The following is a 22,915-nucleotide window of genomic DNA, read 5'->3' on the forward strand; positions in this document are numbered from 1 at the left end:
GGCAATTTCGGCCCCAAGGTGTCTTAATATTTTGTTCTTTCCATAGAAATCAATGCACTATTGTATATGTAAATGTTAACACTGAGCAACAAAAATAAATATCATACATTTTTCTGGGTATTTCCAGTTCTTTCATCAGCCATCAATTTGAGTGGTAAAACCTCCTTGTTATATACTCTCTGTGGGATCAATTTTCCCCAGTGATTTGCACTGTTTTTTTGGAGCAGGCTACTCTTTTTGGCCTTAGTTGAAAAACTAGTTTCCCCAATCAATTTGCACCAGTGTAACTCAGTTAGTTACGATTTTTTTAAGTCAGTTCTTTTTTCAGCCAAAGGGGGCGTACCCAGCCACCTGCGCCACTTCTGGCCATCTAGGGAAGTTTGGCCAGCTGACAGTTACTCCAATTCTGATTAGGCCAGCATATGTTGCCTCTCCAGAAAAACCTTCCCTAGAGTTAAGGAAATCAGTGCAGGTAAGGAAAGCGGCATAGCAGATGCCCGGACACAGTGAAAGAATTAAAAAACACATAGCAGAAACTTACCTCCAACCTCGCCCGAAGGCTGTCCGGTCCCATTCTCAGTCCCTGAGAGAGAGAGAGACTATATGTGTTTTTCAATTCTTTTAATGTGTTGGGAGCTGGCTGTATGCTTCACTTTGCAGCCTCAGCTCGCATTGTGTCCCTGGTTACCATGGCAGCCCGATCTTTTTGGCGCAGATCAAGGCTCCACCCCCAAAACTAAAGGTCGGGTTAGGCCACGCCAAATGGGCCCCAAAAAATCGGGCGGAACTCTTCAAGTACGCCAAAAAAATGCTTTCGGGAAAATGGAGCCCAAAGTTTGTGCACATTCTCTGTATGTTCTTATGCATATCAAGATAATAAACAATAGTATTGGATACTGGAAATTTTCTTCAACATACTCCCAAGAGCAACATTGAGTCGCCTCCACCAGATGCATTCCAAGGACCTACGTTGTTCTCACAATTTACTTCAGCACTACCCTCAGAAAAGCAGTTCTATGACTATAATTGTATGACCATAATGGCATGATTTTTCTATTTTCAATACTATTTCTGCCTTTGGTCTTTATGAATTACTGCCCTAAATTAGGACCAATTTTGACAAATTTGAGGGCAGCTCTTGTGGATTTGCATCTTCTACAAACTAAATTGCAAAATCTATTTCCTTTAGAAACCATTAACAGCTGTCAGACCACAAGACACTTCATGCAGTCTGTCTGCACTGGTCTCAGACTTTAGTCTCCGAGGTTAAAAGAGAATATGTTAGAACCACATCACCCACTTATTGTAGATCAGTGATTTTTAAGAACAATTAAGTGGCATGGACTAACTTTAAAGGGTCTAACAAAATAATGGGGAGAAATTGGTCTTCTTTGCACCTGATTCCAGGCATAAAATGGCATCATCTCGGCCTGATCTGCTATTTGAACCTGAGGCCTGAGTGATTGCTTCCCTGCTGGACAAAACCTGCCGGGAACAGCAACCTGGACCAGAAGGCAAGTTTATAAAAAAAAATTTAAACCTTGGGCAGCGGTTTCTGTCTCAGAGCACTTGCCTTGGGCTGGGACAGATCCCCTATATCCCCAGCAGTGGTCTCCTGCTACATGATTTTAGTGGCTAGGCAGCCGCTTTTCACCGACTTCCCAACTATTTTGGTTGTGAAGTCGGCAAGCGACATGTTAATGAAACCTAGACGTTAAAATCATCCAAGCCTCCCTGCTATCGCTCCAAGATGGGTTGGCCGCATGCTTTGACATATTCTCGCTCCAGAGTTGAAATTGAGTTCATACTCTCCTCATTAACACTAGCACAAGGGAAAGCCATCATTAGTGTAGTAAAACCAATGATGTACATATGTCTGGTCATCTGTTATTGCTTGATATATATCCATCTAATTTAGAATTCATGATCCATATTATTTTTAAAACTGAAAAATAAATAAGATATTTTTAATAAATGTCTGACACAATATTTTAACATGTTTTATTTAGAAAATAGCAAGGCCGTGGCCAAGTATGTACTTCACTTGTGAATGTGACTGAGATGTCTAATGAGGCAAAGCTGAGTTCAAAACAGTTGCTGGCTATAGATATAGTCATTAAATTAAATGATGCGTGTTTTTAATTTTCATTGTACTTTCGACTTAAGTTGTGAGCCCTGAATATAACTTCATACATAAAATTCAATATACTGTAGTCTTCACTTTAACTCCATCTAGTTAGAAACTATAATATTGTTCAATCAGGCTAATCTTTTCATTCATTTTAGCTTTAAAGTCTTTAAATTGTGGTGATTACTTTACCCACAGCAGCAGAAAAGAGTGTTGGCGACACTCAGCACTGCCGATAAAGCACAGAGGATCCTTAATCAATGTAGTACACCAAAGGATTTACAATATTTCTTTAACAACTTTACTTGTATTTGATTGTTCATAATCTAATCACAAATTAGCAAGGGTTGCAACCATTTGAGTTTGCTCTATTCAACCTGTTACAACACTGATCTGTCTATAAATTAGTTACTTCAGAATATATTTGACGACTTAGTCTGTGTTGTATTTCATTCCATGTGACCATTATTTCCATGATGTGTGTTTTATTGCTTTTGTTTATTTCAAAATATGATGTACCGTATATACTCGCGTATCCTACGATCTCACGTATCATGCGACCCCTAAATTTTCGTCCCCAAAACATGATTTTATCATATATCTTATGTATCATGTGAGTCACTTTTTTGAGATACCAGATGACACTAGGCTAGGCTTTCAAACAAGTTTAACAAGTACCCAACACGTAACAAGTACCCTAACACATAACAACGATCGAATACAGCCCTTAACAACCGAATCATGAAACGACTCTTCCACCGTAAACAACCGAATGAGAAACAGCTGTTTTGCATTCTACCCTTAGCCACTATGGAGAAAAGATCTGTGAAGAAATATACTGCCAAATTTAAGCTGCAAGTTGTTGCCGAAGCGGAACAAAGCAACAACGTTAAAGCTGCAAAACTGTTTGGTGTCGGAGAAAGCTGTGTCCGAAACTGGATATGGTCTGCTTAACAGCCTAACAGCCTAATCTTGGCCAGCACTTCACACCCGCAAATTTTGTATCTCGCGTATCATGCTACCCCCCCAAATTTAGGTTACAATTTAGGTCTTCAAAAGTCGCATGATACGCGAGTATATACGGTATATGTTTCAATTTAGCCCCATAATTCACCCATTTTATTATGTTATTTTACTGTGTACTTTATTTATTTCAATTAATCTTTTATGTTTGGCACATTATGGTCTATTGAATTCAGTAAACAAAAATGTTTTTCTGAAAATGAGAACTTTAAATAGTCACTCATTTGTTTCCGAGAACAGAAATAGATGAGCTGAACTTCCGCCTACACTAAATATGCAATACTGAATTAACCATCTCTGAGAGAACAAGTTCATTCAACATTTCCATTCCAGCTGTCCGGAATTGCAAACATCTACTATTTTCCTTGGTTCTTAACCACTAATAGAAAACAAAGCTACCTTCTTTATCCTTGTTGAATGATCACTCACCATTCTATATCCTTTTCATTTGTATCCAGAGTTGATATTCTAATTGTAGGATTTGTGGAAACTTGACTTTGCAGAACGTACGTCAAGTATGAGCATATATAACGCCGACACATTTTCCTATTGATGGTTGAGACTTGGACACCTCCCAGTATCAGAAGTTAACTTCGCATTTTGTCAACACTGCTGTCGCAAGGTTTTTTGCATTAATTCACCATAATAGGTTCATAACACATTGGCAATCATTTTTTTGATATTTTAGTTATACAATTGTTTATTAAATAGGCATTAATTGTTTCCAAGATTGTTTATAAGGTATGATTGAAGGCAAACAATTGTCTCACCCCAGGTCTGATTGGAATGTCAAGGTGAAATTTTGTTGAAGGTGAGGAACATAAATAGTGGGAAATTGACACTTTTCCATTTCTGACACACTGGCCCCAATAGTTACTGATTGTGGAGGCGGGGGAGGCAAAGAGTTTTGGCTAGGCGCACGCTGTGCAATTTTGACTCCACAGTATGCAACTCTTTTTTCAAGCAGGATCCCTCCCGGGAAGCCAACCTGATTAATAGGCTTGGCTCCCTGTCGGGTGGGGAACATTCGGAAGGAGGCCGCAGCTCAGGAGGAGGAAGGGAGTCTGCAGCTGGGTCAGTTGGGGGGGGGAGGGGAGGGTGGGTGACATGGTCCGGAACTTGACAGAGGGGGGAGGGTGGTTGTTAATCCCAGGGGGGGAAAGAGGGGGGAGATGTCTGGACTGGGAGGAAGCACCTGCTCCTCTTGGCCCGCAAGTAGTGTTGTAAAGTGTTGCAATTAGTGTTCCACAAAGCAGTTCTTGCCTCCCTTTAGCTGCTGAATTTCCCGAGGCTTGGGAAACCTGGCCAGTTAGGGTTAAAACTGGAAGATGTTAAATCTGAGCATACAGCCTCATTGTACTATTTAAATAGCCAACCCGCCTCCTGGAGGCATATTGGCTGTTGCCTCCCCCCCCTCCCCTCCCCCCAGTTCTTGCTGCTGTTGAAACCAAAAGTGGGTGGGTTGGAGTTTGGCTTAAGATTTTAAAAATTTTAACATCCCACTGACCCCAACCCACTATTTTGGGGGGTTAAAATTACCCCCAATGTCACTAGCGTTCCCAGTTCAAATACAGCACTGGCTGGATATATTGAAAAGCATTCTCCATTTTGCCCAATAGTGTGCATCATCCTTAACCTCAGAATATTTCCATTTACTTACACCAGCTGTTCTCCTGGCCTTTCTGAGCAAGACTGCTAAGTTATTTTTGTGCCATGTACTCATAAACACCAGGAACTGAATTCAGACTGCCCAAACTTGTTTCTGTTAAGATATTATCTTCATCGCAACTTATCTCCATTCCAACAGTCTGAGCTGGATTTCTACCAGTCTCCGACTTGAAAAGACAATGTTCTAACCACAATCAGGCTGAACTTTGAATATTAATCTGTGGTGGATAATTTGCACCAAAATCTCTTGGAAAATAATTGTACTAAAGCACTCTTGACAATCTGTGTGACCATAGATGCTTCACAGCACAAACGATTTCTGATCGTTTCAGAAATCAACACAACCTTCCTCAGCCACTTCCAAAGAACAACGGCCTCGAAATCAATAATGCAAGAAACCGCCTGCAGACACACCAGTGCGAGATATGACCGTGCCTGTTCAAAAAGCACAGGCAGTACGTCAACTTCGTGCTGCCTGATTGTAGCATAAAGCCTAGCACTGAATGCACTGCTGACAGGCTGTGGGGGGGTGGGGGTGGGGGCGGGGGGGCAGGGGGGCTGAAGTTCACATAGCTCAAGCGAGGCTAGCTTTACTTAAAGCTAGCTTGCTCCTCTTAAAGGAAGTCTGCAGCTCTTAGAGAAGAGCTGCCTTTTTTAAAATTCGTTCCAGGATGTGGGTGCTGCTGGCAAGGTCAGTATTTATTGCCCATCCCTAATTGCCCTTGAGAAGGTGGTGGTGAGCCAACTTTCTTGAACCGTTGCAGTCCTTGTAGTGAAGGTACTTCCACAGTGCTGTTAGAGAGGGAGTTCCAGGATTGTGACCCAGCAACGACGAAGGAACTGCGATATATTTCCATGTCAGGATGGTGTGTAACTTGGAGGGGAACTTGCAAGTGATGGTGTTCCCATGCACCTGCTGCCCTTGTCCTTCTAGGTGATAGAGGTAGCATGTTTGCGAGATGCTGTCGAAGAAGCTGTGGTGAGTTGCTGCAGTACATCGTGTAGATGGTACACACTGCAGCCATGGTGCGCCAGTAATGGAGGGAGTGAATGTTTAAGGTGGTGGATGGGGTGCCAATTAAGCAGGCTGCTTTGTCCTAGATGGTATCGAGCTTCTTGAGAGTTGTTGGAGCTGCAGTCATCCAGGTAAGTGGAGAATATTCCATCACACTCCTGACTTATGCCTGGTAGATGGTAGCAAGGCTTTGGGTAGTCAGGAGGTGAAATTCACCACAGAATAACCAGCCTCCGAGCAACGCGTGTTGCCACAGTATTTATGTGGCTGGTCCAGTTAAGTTTCTGATCAATGGTGACCCACAGGATGTTGATGGCAGGAGATTTGGCAATGGTAATTTCAAGGGGCGGTGGTTAGACTCTGCAGATAAAACATTTAAAAGTGCTTGAGCTCTATGCAGTCTGCACCTCTTAAAGGTGAGCTGCCTTCTGCTGATCAAAAATGATAAAAGTGTTTCAGCACTAACCCAAATGGCTCAACAGGCCAGGGAAAAGGGCACCCAGCGTCTCAGACGCAGCACTCAAGCTTTGTGAGGGGGTCAAAATTGGAAGAAAGATCCTCCACCCACAGGGGGCCAGGAGGCCCTCCAGAAAGAAAGATGTGTGACCAGATCGCCAGCAGTGTCACCCTCCCCCCCCCCCCCCCACGACCTGCCTCCAGTGCCCAAAGAAGTTTAATGACTCAGAGGAGTGGTCAAGGTCAATGAATGCATCTTCAAAAGCTGTCTCCTTCCAACTGTACCACTGGCCTCACACACTGCTCAATGCACCACGCCCCCATCACTCACCTGCCAACAATCTTTACCAAACATGAGGTACACCTCAGATTCCTAGCTTCACCTCATTCCATTGGAGGAAATGGTGCTGGCCATTCTTGGCAGGGGCATGGCTGAGCTGTTGGTCAGCAGTGGGGCTGAAAGAAGATGCTTTACACATTATCCTCCTTCTCATATCACATTTCCTCTCATCCCATAATATCTTCTGATTTACAAACTGCACATGGTGTAAGCATGCACCTCTAGCTTTACCCTTTCCCTCACCACAACCTTACCCTTGTGCCTTCCTCATTTCAAACACCTAATAAATAAGAACATAAGAAATAGGCGCAGGAGTAGGCCATTTGGCCCCTCGAGCCTGCTCCGCCATTCAATAAGATCATGGCTGATCTGATCATGGACTCAGCTCCACTTCCCTGCCTGCTCCCCATAACCCTTTACTCCCTTGTCGTTCAAAAATCTGTCCATCTCCGCCTTAAATATATTCAATGACCCAGCCTCCACAGCTCTCCATACATTTACAACCCTCTTGAGAGAAGACATTTCTCCTCATCTGTTTTAAATGGATGGCCCCTTATTCTAAGACTATGTTCCCTAGTTTTAGTTTCCCCTATGAGTGGAAATATCCTTTCTGCATCCAACTTGTCAAGCCCCCTCATTATCTTATATGTTTCGATAAGATCACCTCTCATTCTACTGAACTCCAATGTGTATAGGTCCGACCTATTCAACCTATCCTCATAAGTCAACCCACTCATCTCCGAAATCAACCTTCTCTGTGACCTTCTAGTGAACCTTCTCTGAACAGATCTGTTGTGTACCTGTAAAGCATGCACTCCCATATTCCACCACCAGCGAGCACATCCCCTGAAGTCCCAAGGGATCCCAGCATCCCTTGGGAGCACTGTATATAAACCGGCCCCTAAGGCCTGTTCCTCACTCTGGAGTGTTTTAATAAAGTCTGAGGTCACTATTACTTTAACCTCCCTGTGTGCAGTCTCATCTGTGTTAGGAACACAATAAGATCCTACTCTGAACAGAACAAATCCAGCCTGCCAAGCCAGTGGGCCAACAAGAAGAGGGAGAGATGAGTGAAGAACAAACATCATCACTCGATCTCAGCCACCAGCTCTTTGAGGTCGTCTTGCAAGGCCACTGCAGTGTTCCTCAACTGAAAGTTAGCAACCTTCCAACAACCATACTGCAGCCACTGGAGCAGGATTAGGATAGGCAAAGGCACACGCAAGACAGTCACCAAGGAAATGCAAAAGGGTGATTGATTCATTTTTTGATGTAATATTGGATGCATATGTGGATAAAGTTGGATTAGAAAGTTTGCCTTGTGGTGGCTTTTATTTCTGCATTGTGGCCAAGAGGACGTTGTGACGGTCAGTAACAGGGAAGGTAAGGTGTGGGACAAATGTTGAAATGGAAATTGGGGTTGTGTTCACTGGTATCGTAGGCAGTGGATTCAATCTGTATATCCTGGCCAGAAAGGGTCTGTCTAGGTTTCCTCCTTCTGCTTCCTTCTCTTCTGCTTTTTCTCTTCTGCTTCCTCCTCTTCTTCTTCCTCCTCCTCCTTCTCTTCTTCTGCGAGCAGCTTGTCCCCTTTGTTGCCTCTACTCCATCTCCATGTCATGCTGCAGCTCAAGGGAGACTGCAACTAGAGCCCCAGGACTGGGAGCAAGTGGTGTTCTCAGAGACCTTCCTTTAAGAGCCAAAACCTTATAAATGTCCATCAGCACTCACTGCACACTTTCACAACTTTTTAAATGTATTGCACCAAGCCACTACACCAATAAAAGGGAGCAACTATTTGTACTGTGTTTTTTCTGCACACGCGTCTGTCAAGCTTTGCCCCCCTAAGCCTCCCACCCGAACCGGAAGTGCAGGACCAGAAGTGCCGGACCGTAAGTGCGGCCACGCTCTCATTCCACGCGGCCGAGAGCGCTGGCGGACATCCGAGAGGGCCAGCGGGCAGCCAAGTGTGCCGGTGGGGCAGCGGTGGGCAGAGAAGCAGCGGGCGGCCGAGAGGGGGGTGGAAGAGATGGGAAAGGGAGAGAGAGACTGGGGGAAGAGAGAGAGAGAGAGAGAGAGAGAGAGACTGGCAGAGAGAGAGATTGGGAAAGAGAGAGACTGGAATAGAGACGGGGGCGGGGGGGACAGATGGGGGGGGGGGGGGGGAAGAGACGGGGAGGGTGGAAATCTGAGGGGAGAGAGGGAACTCAGGGAAGATGGATCACGTTCTTCCAACCCCTTATTTGATGTTCAAAATCCCAGATCATATGTCAATTCAGCATTGCATGCTGATTGACGTCACGCTCTGGATCATTTGAATATTTGAAATGAGCGCAGGCAATGGCAGCACTGCTGACCTGCCCAAAATGGTGGCTGCCGCGTTCCGCGCCAGAAACAGGCAGAAGCAAGGTAGCCGCCACTTTTTTCTTCCAAACTGGCCTTAACAGCTGGCACAAACTGCTCCAACTTCATGGCCAATGTACTTTAAATAAAACTAAGACAGTCCATATCCTTAAAAAGCGTTTGACAGAATGAAAGGGTTGATTCTCCGATTATGGGAAATGCAGTAACAGTTGTGGCGCTGGTGTGTGCAGCTGTGCTGATAGAGTAGGCTACAGATCCCAATGGATCTGGCGAGGTCACCTAATTTTAAATATCCTCCCTGTGCATTTTCCGCATGTGGAGGGAGTCTTATGGCAACAAGTGGTTGGGAGTGTACCCTTAAAGGGCTGCTGCTTTTAAATGGCTGTTGTTCATTTCTCTTGCAAGTTGACTGTTCGAGTAAAATATGGTGAAGATGTTTATGCACTCTGGGGAAAGTGGTGGGAACTGCGCCCTTCAATGATGAGAGTCTGGATGTGCTGCCAGAGGAGGTAAAGCAGAAGATAATATTTTGGGGGGCTGAGGAGAACCCTCTCACCCAAGCTAATAGATAGCAAGCATGGTAAAACATGACCATCTGAGTAATTGCAGACTCCTATGTCCATAGATTATGGGAGCAAATGAGAAAGACTGAGAAAGAATGTAAGGTTGACTAAAAGTGCACCCACTCAAAGGAAAAGAATACCTGTATTATGCATGCACTAAGCAGTGATCCCATAGCATAGAGTCACATCAGCAAAGCAACAGCAACTTATATTTATAAGAGCGCCTTTAACATAGAAAATGTGCCACGGCAGTTTAAAGGAGTGGAGTGGAGGTGGGGAGAGTAGGAAAAAAGATAAAAGGAACGAAGGAAATGCCAAACCATAATGTGACAGTTAGGAGAGATGACTTAAAGCTTGGTCGAAAATATGTTTTTTTTAAACGAATGAAGTTGCAGGGGTATGTGAAGAAAGGTTGTGAAGAGATTTAAAACCAAGGACAAGATTTTAAATTAATGCTTTAAAAAAAATGCTTTGGTGGACAGGAAGCCAATGTGGGTCAGTGAGGATAGCAGTATACACACCAACCATCAACATTTCATGGTGACAGTATTTTGGGGGCTTGGTCAGTGTGTTAGCATTTATTGACAAAAATCAGTGCAAACTGGGACCCTCTCTCATCCAGTACCACCTTCTCGGCCTTTTGGCTAAGATCAAGTGTAGTATCTGTTCTTATCAGTTTAATATCCCCTATGGGGACCAGATATTGAATTGTTTTTTGGAACAGGGAGATGGAACAGGGGCTTGCCCCGTCCACTCCATGCACCGACCTGGTATTGCAGTGTTTCCAGCAACGGTGCAGCTTCCCCTCTCGGCCTTTTGGCTAAGATCAAGTGTAAATAGCGCAAAGTTATCTTTGGCGCTGGAGTTGATCTGACAAGAATTGGCAAAAAAACCCACATCTACCTGAATCAGGTGGATAAGGTATTTGACCAGGTCCCCCTCTCTTCTCAGCTGTTGCTAGTGCTCGGGCCAGGATTGCAGTCTCTGCTGAGAACAGGAGTTCCCAACTATGGTATACAAAGGTGCCAATCCCTAGCATAGAACCAGGAGTGACACTGGGAGGAAAGAGGAACCTTGTCTGGTACATTGGCAGCTAGACTCAGGTAACGACAGGACTGAGTGGTGGTGGGGAATGGATGGCAGTGACGGGGAAAGGAGGAAATGAAAAGGAGAAGTGGATGTCAATGAAAGAGAGAAAGTGGATGGCAATTGAAGGGGCAAATGGATGATATAAGGGGAAGTGGATTGCAGTGAAATGGAAAGGGAGGAGGTATGATGTTGCAGCTGAGAGTGGTGGTTTGGATTGGGAATGAGATTGCGACCCTGATCTAGACAGCCACACTACAGCAAAATTCTAAAGGGGCAAAGTGTGTTAGAAAGATAAGCCTGAAGGCTCTGTGCCTCAATGCAAGGAGTATTCGGAATAAGGTAGACGAATTAACTGCACAGATAGCAGTTAACGGGTATGATGTAATTGGCATCACGGAGACATGGCTCCAGGGTAACCAATGCTGGGAACTCAACATCCAGGGGTATTCAACATTTAGGAAGGATAGACAGAAAGGAAAAAGAGGCGGGTGGAATTGCTGGTTAAAGAGGAAATTAATGCAATAGTAAGAAAGGACATTAGCTTGGATGATGTGAAATCGGTATGGGTGGAGCTACGGAATACCAAGGGGCAGAAATTGCAAGTGGGAGTTGTGTACAGACCACCAAACAGTAGTAGTAAGGTTGGGGACAACATCAAACAAGAAATTAGAGATGCATGCAATAAAGGTACAGTAGTTATCATGGGTGACTTTAATCTACATATTGATTGGGCTAACCAAACTGGTAGCAATGCAGTGGAGGAGGATTTCCTGGAGTGTGTTAGGGATGGTTTTCTTGACCAATATGTCGAGGAACCAACTAGGGAGCTGGCCATCCTAGATTGTGTGATGTGTAATGAGAAAGGACTAATTAGCAATCTTGTTGTGCGAGGCCCCTTGGGGAAGAGTGATCATAACATGGTAGAATTCCTTATTAAGATGGAGAGTGACACAGTTAGTTCAGAAATTAGGGTCCTGAACTTAAAGAAAGGTAACCTCTATGTTTGAGGCATGAATTGGCTAGAATAGACTGGCAAATGATACTTAAAGGGTTGACGGTGGATAGGCAATGGCAAACATTTAAAGATCACATGGATGAACTTCAACAATTGTACATCCCTGTCTGAAGTAAAAATAAAACGGGGAAGGTGGCTCAACCGTGGCTAACAAGGGAAATTAAGGATAGTGTTAAATGCAAAGAACAGGCATATAAATTGGCCAGAAAAAGCAGCAAACCTGAGGATTGGGAGAAATGTAAAATTCAGCAGAGGAGGACAAAGGGTTTAATTAAGAAGGGGAAAATAGAGTATGAGAGGAAGCTTGCCGGGAACATAAAAACTGACTGCAAAAGCTTCTATAGATATGTGAAAAGAAAAAGATTAGTGAAGACAAACGTAGGTCCCTTGCAGTCAGATTCAGGTGAATTTATAATGGGGAACAAAGAAATGGATGACCAGTTGAACAAATACTTTGGTTCTGTCTTCACGAAAGAAGACACAAATAACCTCCGGAAGTACTAGGGGACTGAGGGTCTAGTGAGAAGGAGGAACTGAAGGATATCCTTATTAGGTGGGAAATTGTTTTAGGGAAATTGATGGGATTGAAGGCCGATACATCCAAGGGGCCTGATAGTCTGCATCCCAGAGTACTTAAGGAAGTGGCCCTAGAAATAGTGGATGCATTGGTGATCATTTTCCAACAGTCTATCGACTCTGGATCAGTTCCTATGGACTGGAGAGTAGCTAATGTAGCACCACTTTTTAAAAAGGGAGGGAGAGAGAAAGCGGGTAATTATAGATCGGTTAGCCTGGCATCAGTAGTGGGGAAAATGTTGGAATCAATTATTAAGGATGAAATAGCAGCACATTTGGAAAGTAGTGACAGGATCAGTCCAAGTCAGCATGGATTTATGAAAGGGAAATCATGCTTGACAAATCTTCTGGAATTTTTTGTAGAGTGGACAAGAGAGAACCAGTGGATGTGGTGTATTTGGACTTTCAAAAGGCTTTTGACAAGGTCCCACACAAGAGATTGATGTGAAAAATCAAAGCACATGGTATTGGGGGTAATGTACTGACATGGATAGAGAACTGGTTGGCAGACAGGAAGCAGAGAGTCGGGATAAACGGGTCTTTTTCAGAATGGCAGGCAGTGACTAGTGGAGTGCCGCAGGGCTCAGTGCTGGGACCCCAGCTCTTTACTATATACATCAATGATTTAGTTGAAGGAATTGAGTGTAATATCTCCAAGTTTGCAAATGACACTAAACTGGGTGGCAGTGTGAGCTGTGAGGGGGATGCTAAAAGGCTTCAGGATGACTTGGACAAGTTAGGTGAATGGGCAAATGCATGGCAGATGCAGTATAATGTGGATAAATGTGAGGTTATCCACTTTGGGGGCAAAAATACGAAGACAGAATATTATCTGAATGGCGGCAGATTAGGAAAAGGGGAGGTGCAACGAGACCTGGGTGTCATGGTTCATCAGTCATTGAAAGTTGGCATACAGGTACAGCAGGCGGTCAAGGCGGCAAATGGTATGTCGGCCTTCATAGCTAGGGGATTTGAGTATAGGAGCAGGGAGGTCTTACTGCAGTTGTACAGGGCCTTGGTGAGGCCTCACCTGGAATATTGTGTTCAGTTTTGGTCTCCTAATCTAAGGAAGGACATTCATGCTATTGAGGAAGTGCACCAGACTGATTCCCGGGATGGCTGGACTGACATATGAGGAGAGACTGGATCACTGGGCCTTTATACATTGGAGTTTAGAAGGATGAGAGGGGATCTCTTGAAACATATAAGATTCTGACGGGACGGGACAGCTTAGATGCCGGTAGAATGTTCCCGATGTTGGGGAAATCAAAACCAGGGGACACAGTCTTAGGATAAGGGGTAGGCCATTTAGGATTGAGATGAGGAGAAATTTCTTCACTCAGAGAGTTGTTAACCTGTGGAATTCCCTGCCGCAGAGAGTTGTCGATGCCAGTTCATTGGATATATTCAAGAGGGAGTTAGATATGGCCCTTACGGCTAAGGGGATCAAGGGGTATGGAGAGAAACCAGGAAAGGGGTACTGAGGGAATGATCAGCCATGATCTTATTGAATGGTGGTGCAGGCTCGAAGGGCCAAATGGCTTACTCCTGCACCTATTTTCTATGTTTCTATGTTAAACTCCAACGGGTTGATGTGGAAGAATAGTAGTAAGGACTGGGAGAGCTGAAGGAGAAGATCAGTCTTTGTGAAATGGTTAAGAAGATAAATGGTTTACAGTGTCTCTGTGAACTTGGTCTGGAGGGGGTAAAGTTCTTTTGGGAAGTGAGGGTTGGATATGGGACCATAACTGTTGAGGTAATGTTTGAGTAAGTGATGGTCTAGTTGGTCTTCTGAAAATCCAATTGTCTCTTTGTTTTTCTTTTCTTCAGATTAAAAATCTCTAATTGTGAAGTATAGAAGTTCTTAAAATGAACCAGAATGCATCATTTTAAATGGTCGCGCAGTATGCACAGAGTTCAGAAGCCATATAATATGGAGGATTCATTTAAATCACTAGGGGGGTAGTGCTGGACAGACTAATGGATCTGAAGGTAGACAAGTCCCCTGGTCCTGATGAAATGCATCCCAGGGTATTAAAAGAGATGGCGGAAGTTATAGCAGATGCATTCGTTATAATCTACCAAAATTCTCTGGACTCTGGGGAGGTACCATCGGATTGGAAAGCAGCTAATGTAACGCCTCTGTTTAAAAAAGGGGGCAGACAAAAGGCAGGTAACTATAGGCTGGTTAGTTTAACATCTGTAGTGGGGAAAATGCTTGAAGCTATCATTAAGGAAGAAATAGCAGGACATCTAGATAGGAATAGTGCAATCAAACAGACGCAACATGGATTCACGAAAGGGAAATCATGTTTAACTAATTTACTGGAATTCTTTGAGGATATAACGAGCATGGTGGATAGAGATGTACCGATGGATGTGGTGTATTTAGATTTCCAAAAGGCATTCGATAAGGTGCCACACAAAAGATTACTGCAGAAGATAAAGGTACGCGGAGTTGGTGGAAATGTATTAGCATGGATCGAGAATTGGCTGGCTAACAGAAAGCAGAGAGTCGGGATAAATGGGTCCTTTTCGGATTGGAAATCGGTGGTTAGTGGTGTGCCACAGGGATCGGTGCTGGGACCACAACTGTTTACAATATACATAGATGACCTGGAAGAGGGGGCAGAGTGTAGTGTAACAAAATTTGCAGATGACACAAAGATTAGTGGGAAAGCGGGTTGTGTAGAGGACACAGAGAGGCTGCAAAGAGATTTAGATAGGTTAAGCGAATGGGCTAAGGTTTGGCAGATGGAATACAATGTCAGAAAATGTGAGGTCATCCACCTTGGAAAAAAAAAACAGTCAAAGGGAATATTATTTGATTGGGGAGAAATTACAACATGCTGCGGTGCAGAGGGACCTGGGGGTCCTTGTGCATGAAACTCTTTTTGGAGTTCACCTGCAAAAACATAAAACATTAAACAGTGCCACCTGACCTGGGTGACACTCCAGACATTTACAAGGCCCTTTTTTTCCCCCCTTTTTTTTGTTTTTTTTTGTGTTTTTCTTTTTTTGTTTGTTTGTTTTTTTTTGGGCACTAAAATCACAATTTTCCCCAGTGCCCCCTATAAAAGGGAAGGGGGACACTAAAAGCACCAGCAATTAAAACAAATTAAACTTAAAAACGTAAAATCAAATTAAAATTTGGTTGCCGGGCGTGATGATGCACTCCAGTCCCTCCGGTGCCCACCTCTCGCGGAAGGCCGCGAGCGTACCGGTGGACACCGAGTGCTCCATCTCCAAGGACACCCTGGACCGGATGTAAGAGCGGAAGAGAGGCAGGCAGTCAGGTTGAACGACCCCCTCGACCGCCCGCTGCCTGGACCGGCTGATGGCACCCTTGGCCGTGCCCAGGAGCAGTCCTACGAGGAGGCCTTCGGACCTACCCGCTCCCCTCCGCTCAGGGTGCCCAAAGATCAGGAGAGTGGGACTGAAGTGCAGCCAGAATTTCAGGAGCAGCCCCTTCAAATAATAAAACAGGGGCTGCAACCTTGTGCATTCCATAAAAACATGGAACACGGACTCTTCCAGACCGCAGAAATTGCAGGCGGTCTGGGAGTCCGTGAACCGGCTTAAAAATTTGTTGCACGGCACTGCTCCGTGCACCACCCTCCAGGCCAAGTCCCCGATGAATAGTGGGAGGACCCCTGCGTAGAGTGCCCTCCATCGGGGACCCCCGCCTCCTCCGGACGGCAAGATGGTACGCCATGGCGTGTCCGGACGGCCGGCGAGGATGGCAAAGTTGAGGGTGTGCAGGAGCAGCCCGTACAGGAAACCCCTCCGCGCGGAACTGAAAGGCACGGAGGGGATTTCCCCGAGGCGGCTCAAGTTGTGAGGCGCCGGCCCCCGAGGGAGGTTCCGGGGTTTGGCGCCGATGAGGAATTCCGTCCGGACGGGGGTCAGTTCGGACGGGATCTCCCCACGTGCTTGAGCCTCCTCGATGCACCTAACGGAGTCAGGGCCCAGAGCTGTTTTTAGCGACTCGATGGCATCGGCCGCGTGGCGGACGTTGGCAGAATTTAGGCGCTGCGCCAGCGTGTCTGGCGCCATCCGGCCCGCTCCTCCACCATCGAGCAGGTCCCTGACCCTGGTCACCTCACCAGCCACAGCCCTCTCTTCCGACCGCCACATAAAACCTCGGCCGTGGAGGTACGGATTCCTGAGCAGCGGTTCCTGCAGGACGGCCACCACTCCAGCCGGCGGAGAGCTGCGCTTGGTGGAGACTTTGTTCCAGACCCTGATGAGTTCCCTGTAAAAGACAGGCAGCTCCCGGAGGGCGGTCCTGGCACCCCCCAAGTTCACAAACAGGAGCTGCGTGTCATAATTGAGGTCGCGCTGCTGGCGGAAGAAATACCTCGCCAGAGCACACCACCTAGGAGGGGGCTCGACGTAAAGGTATCTCTGCAGGGTCTGAAGACGGAAAGTCGCGAGCTGGGCGCTGACGCACACCAACGACTGACCGCCCTCCTCAAGCGGGAGACTCAAGACCGCAGCAGAGACCCAGTGCTTCCTGTTGTTCCAGAAGAAGTCCACCAGCTTCTTCTGTATCTTGGCGACAAACGCAGGGGGAGGGGTCAAAGTGACCAGCCGGTACCACAGCATTGCGGCCACCAACTGGTTTATGACTAGCGCTCGACCCCTGTAGGACAGCACTCGGAGCAGTCCTGTCCAGCGCCCTCGGCGAGCGGCGACCTTGGCCTCCAGCTCCTGCCAGTTCGCCGGCCAGGCTCCCTCGTCGGGGCTAAGGTAGACTCCCAGATAGAGGAGATGGGTCGTGCTCCAGGCAAAAGGCCTGAGCTCCTCCGGCAGGGAGTCCACCCGCCACTGACCCACCAGGAGTCCGGAACATTTCTCCCAGTTGATCCTGGCGGAGGACGCGGCCGAGTAAATCTCCTGGCACTCACGCATCCTCCGCAGGTCAGCGGGATCCTCTACCACGAGGAGCACGTCATCGGCGTAAGCCGAGAGGACGACCTCCACGCCCGGCCCTTGCAGAGCCAGTCCCATCAACCTCGTCCGCAAGAGGCGCAGGAAAGGCTCCACGCAAACGGCGTATAACTGGCCGGACATGGGGCATCCCTGGCGCACCCCTCTCCTAAAGCGAAGGGGCGCCGTCAAGGACCCGTTAACCTTAATCAGACACTCCGCGGCGGCGTACAAAAGTCGGATCCGGGCGATGAAATGCGTCCCGAACCCGAAAGCGCGCAGAGTTCCGAGCAGATAGTCGTGATCCACCCTGTCGAACGCCTTCTCTTGGTCGAGGGATAGGAAGGCGACCGACAGACCAGCCTCCTGGGAACAATGGATGAGGTCCCGGACCAGATGGATGTTATCGTGGATTGTCCGGCCCGGGACCGTGTAGGACTGGTCGGGGTGGATCATGTGGTCCAGCACGGCACCAAGGCGAGCAGACATCGCCCTGGCGAAGATTTTGTAGTCCGTGCTGAGGAGGGAGACCGGGCGCCAGTTCTTAATGAGGCGGAAATCGCCCTTCTTAGGCAGCAGGACGATGACTGCCCTGCGCCAAGAGAGGGGCATCTCCCCGGTCGCCAGACTTTCCCCCAGGACCCGCGCGTAGTCGCTCCCCAGGACGTCCCAGAACTCCCGTGGAACTCCACGGTCAGCCCGTCCAGCCCCGGGGATTTTCCCCTCGAGAGCCGGGCGAGGGCACCGGTCAGCTCCGCCAGGCTTAGCGGAGCTTCCAGATTTTCGGCGCCCTCCGGGCTGACCTTCGGCAGGTCCTCCCACAAAACTCTACGCGCCTCCTCGCTGGACGGATCCGGAGAGAACAGAGCCCCGTAATATTCACGGGCCCTGTTGTTGACGCCCTCCGGATCTGAGACGAGAGAGCCGTCGTCGGCCAGCAGCGTCAAGAGCTGCTTACGGACACTCTGCCTTTTTTCTAGCGAGTAGAAGAAGGGGGAGCCGCGGTCCAGATCCTGCAGGAACCGGATCCGCGACCTCACGAACGCGCCTCGGGACCCGACGAGCTGCAGGTCCTTCAGCGCGGCCTTCTTCGCTTCGTACACCGTCCGCAGGGCCGGGTCCTGGACGACTTGACCGAGACGGGCTTCCAGGTCGAGCACCTCTTTTTCTAGGCGCCCGACTCTGGCCGCCCGCCTCTTGGTCGACCCCCTCGCGTACTCTTGACAGAAGACACGGACGTGAGCCTTGCCCACGTCCCACCATAGCCTCAAGGAGGGGAAGCCCCCCTGCTTCCTTCTCCAGTCGGACCAGAATCGACGGAACGAGTCCTGGAACCGCACGTCCTCCAGCAGCCGGTTGTTAAAGTGCCAGTACGCGGACCCCGTCCTCGCGCGGAGCGAAGCGAGCTCCGCCCACACCAGGTGGTGGTCCGAACACGGCACTGGCTGCATGGAGGCCGCCGGGACGCAGGAAACGTACGCCCGAGATACGTAAAGGCGGTCGATTCTAGACCATCCAACTTCAGGCCTCACCCAAGTAAAGGCGCTGGAGTCGGGGTGGAGATTTCGCCAGACGTCCACCAAGTCGAAGGACCCGACCAGGTCCCTCAACTTCTCCATTCCTTGTGCATGAATCTCAAATAGTTAGTTTGCAGGTGCAGCAGGTAATCAGGAAGGTGAATGGAATGTTGGTCTTCATTGCGAGAGGGATGGAGTACAAAAGCAGAGAGGTCCTGCTGCAACTGTACAGGGTATTGGTGAGGCCGCATCTGGAGTACTGCGTGCAGTTTTGGTCATCTTACTTAAGGAAGGATATACTAGCTTTGGAAGGGATACAGAGACGATTCACTCAGCTGATTCCAGAGATGAGGGAGTTACCTTATGATGACAGATTGAGTAGACTGGGTCTTTACTTGTTGGAGTTCAGAAGGATGAGGAGTGATCTCATAGAAACATTTAAAATAATGAAAGGGATAGACAAGATAGAGGCAGAGAGGTTGTTTCCACTGGTCGGGGAGACTAGAACTAGGGGGCACAACCTCAAAATACGGGGGAGCCAATTTAAAACCGAGTTGAGAAGGAATTTCTTCTCCCAGAGGGTTGTGAATCTGTGGAATTCTCTGCCCAGGGAAGCAGTTGAGGCTAGCTCATTGAATGTATTCAAATCACAGAAAGATAGATTTTTAACCAACAACGGAATTAAGGGTTATGGGGAGCGGCCGGGTAAGTGGAGCTGAATCCACGGCCAGATCAGCCATGATCTTGTTGAGTGGCGGAGCAGGCTCGAGGGGCTAGATGGCCTACTCCTGTTCCTAATTGTTATGTTCTTATGTTCTTATGTAAATTAATCTATATACATCTTGGCACTATAATGAGGCTCATGCATGCTCTCAAAGCAACCTAAACAAAACCTAAAACTTTCAATCCTGCTAAATCCAGAGCTCAGCATCACTGATGCCCAGACCTAATTGCCTGGTTGCACAGTACCTGTGAGGGTCGAAGCACTGCTCCCCTAGCGCAACATTAAAGTATCGGGCCTTGGCTCTGAGACTCAAAGTGAACTTGGAATGTTGCTCAAATGGATGAAATATTTTCCAATGAGAAGTTAGATTAGCCATGATAACAATCAGATCCCATTGCCCTTTCAGTCAACATTTTGGGAAGCTGTTAGAGCATTTACAATCAGACATCAGGGTAAGTAATGGAATATGAAATTGTTGTTGTTATTACCGGTACCTAGAATTGAGTCACTTAGCTGACAGCATCGTCATCTCTTTAGCACGAATTCTATGATTAGCAGCCTGGAAATTACTATGAGCAATGTTATTGTATAAATGCTTAGCACACTCATATTGAATACATTTTAAATAAGTTAATGCCTCCATCAAAACAATAGAGAGAGGAAATTAGTATGAGTGCATTAAGTGTTAGCTTGATAACGTCACTTGCAGTAATTTGCAGGCTACTATTCCAAAGTTGTTGACTAATGTCACAAGTATGTAGAAACTACAAGGATGGGAAAACCAGACTGGCATGTGTTTTGTTTTTGAACTCCAGGTCTTTGTCTAATCGAAAAACTTACACAGGACTACATAGTGACATTTTATTGTGTTTACAGTGACCCCAGCTTTAACCTCTTCAACCCAAAAAACTCAAGAATAACAGGAATTCCTTTTGAAAACAGTGGAAATGCCAGAAATATTTAGGTGACGGGGAGACACAGTAGACATTTTGCAAATATGGTGATTTATTTTATATATCGTGAGTGTTATAAGCATGAGATTCTAAAATTAAAGCTATAATTAAGTTTGCTAATAGCTAAAATTGCTATTAATCATTGAAAATGTACTTAAATATTAAAGGGTTTATATGACCATGAGGTTACATTGCCCAATGACCACACATGTACATTCCCAACAAGAGTCACTGGATAGTGATCAGGAGTAGGCATTCCTTGACCAGAAAAATAAGGTCTCACAACCAAAGAATTTTTATAAATGCTTTTGCAGTCAGTCACATTTATAAGGTTGCTCTGTTGAGCTTTGTGCATGTTTATCTCACTCAGGAGAGACATCTTGTGATGTTATGGTTGTATTTGCTCTGTGTGAATGATGAAATTGCTATTTTTACAGCCCATTAACTGACCGAAATTGAGCTGTTTAAACATTTAAATTATCCCAACAAACTTTCCTTCTTTCCTGAAAGTACAGACTCATGCCAACTCTGAGGGTGCCAGCCATCCTCCAGTACTTCACCCAAGTGGCAATTCTTCATGAGCATCCTGGAATTGAGTGTCAATCAACTATTCAGCTGTGAGGGCATCACAATTGAGTTTGATCCCTTTCTGTACCTACGTCCACACTTGCACTTTTTAGCAGGGCTAACTGGATAGATGTCAGGAATCCTAAACTTTACTTCTCCCATTTTTACAGCTACCCTATCAGGCTGAGATCAGCTAATTCAACACAATCATTAAAGAAAATCTATTTTCTGACATAGCAAAAATCTACAGAGGCTGTTAAAATTTTATCTGGAACTGGTTTGTATAAAAGATCATAAAGATGCTATTGTACCAATGATACTGTGGAGACATGCTACAAGGGAATCCCCTTGCCTTACAACATTTGAACTTATTCTTAGGACATATCTAGGGTATGTCTTCACTTACCCCATGACGACTCGACTACTTCAAACATTTTATCATCTTTCGTGATGTTAAGGCACAATAATGTCACATTTATCAGGATGATACCTTGGACCTATCAAAATAATAGATAGAGAGTATGTTAATTAAAATTATGAAGTTGAATCAAACCCTGTAACAAAGGCAAGACATTAGGATCCGGACTACAACTTCTGCCCAGGAGTTAATTAAAACCTTAGTATAGGAATGCGAGCGGTGAAATGAGAAAACCAGGAAGTTCCTCCACACCCTGGCTTTTTGAATTTTGTTACAGCTGATAAATGTACAAGGCTGATAAACCCTGAAATAGTCAAACTTCAGTCACATATATCACATGTTTTTCACCTGTAAAGAGCACGGCGGTTGCATGCATCTGTCACATAATGTTCTGCACATCCATCACATATTCTATGTGCATTCTGCATACAATGTACATGAGCAAGTGTATCATTTATGATGAAGCGTACTTACCACAGACACATAATGTTTATGTCTTGCACAGAATTACTACTGTCTCATAAACACATCCTGGAGATATTTCAACTAGTCATTTAAAGTTTCTGCCTCAGATTATAGTGAATATAACTATAATTAATTGTATTTAACTTTTATACTTAATGCTGATCTTTAATTTTCCTGTAAGATTTTCTAATTATTGTAGTAAAAGACATTTTATTTTTTTTCTCACCTATATACGCAGTGCCATTCCTTCCATTTCATATGTTGCTATTTGCAGAACCTACGATATTAAAATTGAATTCCTTTATCAGCAACAGCTTTCAAAATCCCAAAGCCCAAAACCCACAAACAATTGCTGTAAAAATGCCTCTCCTTCCAGCTTTCCCTGACTGCAGCTAAGGATTCCTTTCATTTGCGCTGGAAATAGTCAACTTGCACTGCCCATGATTGGTGGACAGGAGTAGAAACTGGTGATAGTCAGGTGGGCTAAGACAAAAATGGCATCAGGGGCCTTACCTGCATCATTTGACCCCAATTTTCATATATGCATGAGTGCTGTGCTTGGTTCTGATGGGAGATCTAGCCAACGCAGCACGTCAGCGCTTTCACCAGTTGCATAATGATGATCCTGTTACCGTCAATTATTAAGCATAAACAAAGTGTTACTGATACGGAAATCGCCTCCTATGGAGTAAAATATCAGTCATTTACACTGTTTCTCTGGCGTTTCTGCCAATCTTCAATCAAAGTCACAGCGGGAGATTGATAGAAGCTCTGTGGAAATTCTTGGCACACCTCACGAGTCTAATAACTTGTTTCCATAACTGTAGAAAACCTAGGTACATTATTATAGAAAGCATGCTTAAGGGGAATGTAGCTTTGTTTGTACTGCCCTGCCCAACATGTTTTATTTTCAATTATTTGCATTATAATTTTTCCTCTACTTTCAACCAAAGATTTGCAATGTTTGATTGAAATGACATTTATTTATTTATTTATTTATTTATGTATTTATTTATTTCCTCCTGCCACATCCCAAACAACACCATTGACTCAGAATTTTTATTTAGTGGTGTAAACTGTATAAAATGAAAGATGATACTTTTTT

The 22,915-nt window shown here is 45.7% G+C and overlaps 1 pseudogene; it reads left to right on the forward strand.

Moving 5' to 3' along the window:
• Nucleotides 1–10,178: 10,178 nt before the first annotated feature.
• Nucleotides 10,179–10,358, forward strand: LOC139225945 (U2 spliceosomal RNA; annotated as a pseudogene).
• The last annotated feature ends 12,557 nt before the right edge of the window (nucleotides 10,359–22,915 follow it).

The sequence above is a fragment of the Pristiophorus japonicus genome, chromosome 15, assembly GCF_044704955.1.
Source record: "Pristiophorus japonicus isolate sPriJap1 chromosome 15, sPriJap1.hap1, whole genome shotgun sequence".
In the NCBI taxonomy this organism is placed as follows: Eukaryota; Metazoa; Chordata; class Chondrichthyes; family Pristiophoridae; genus Pristiophorus; species Pristiophorus japonicus.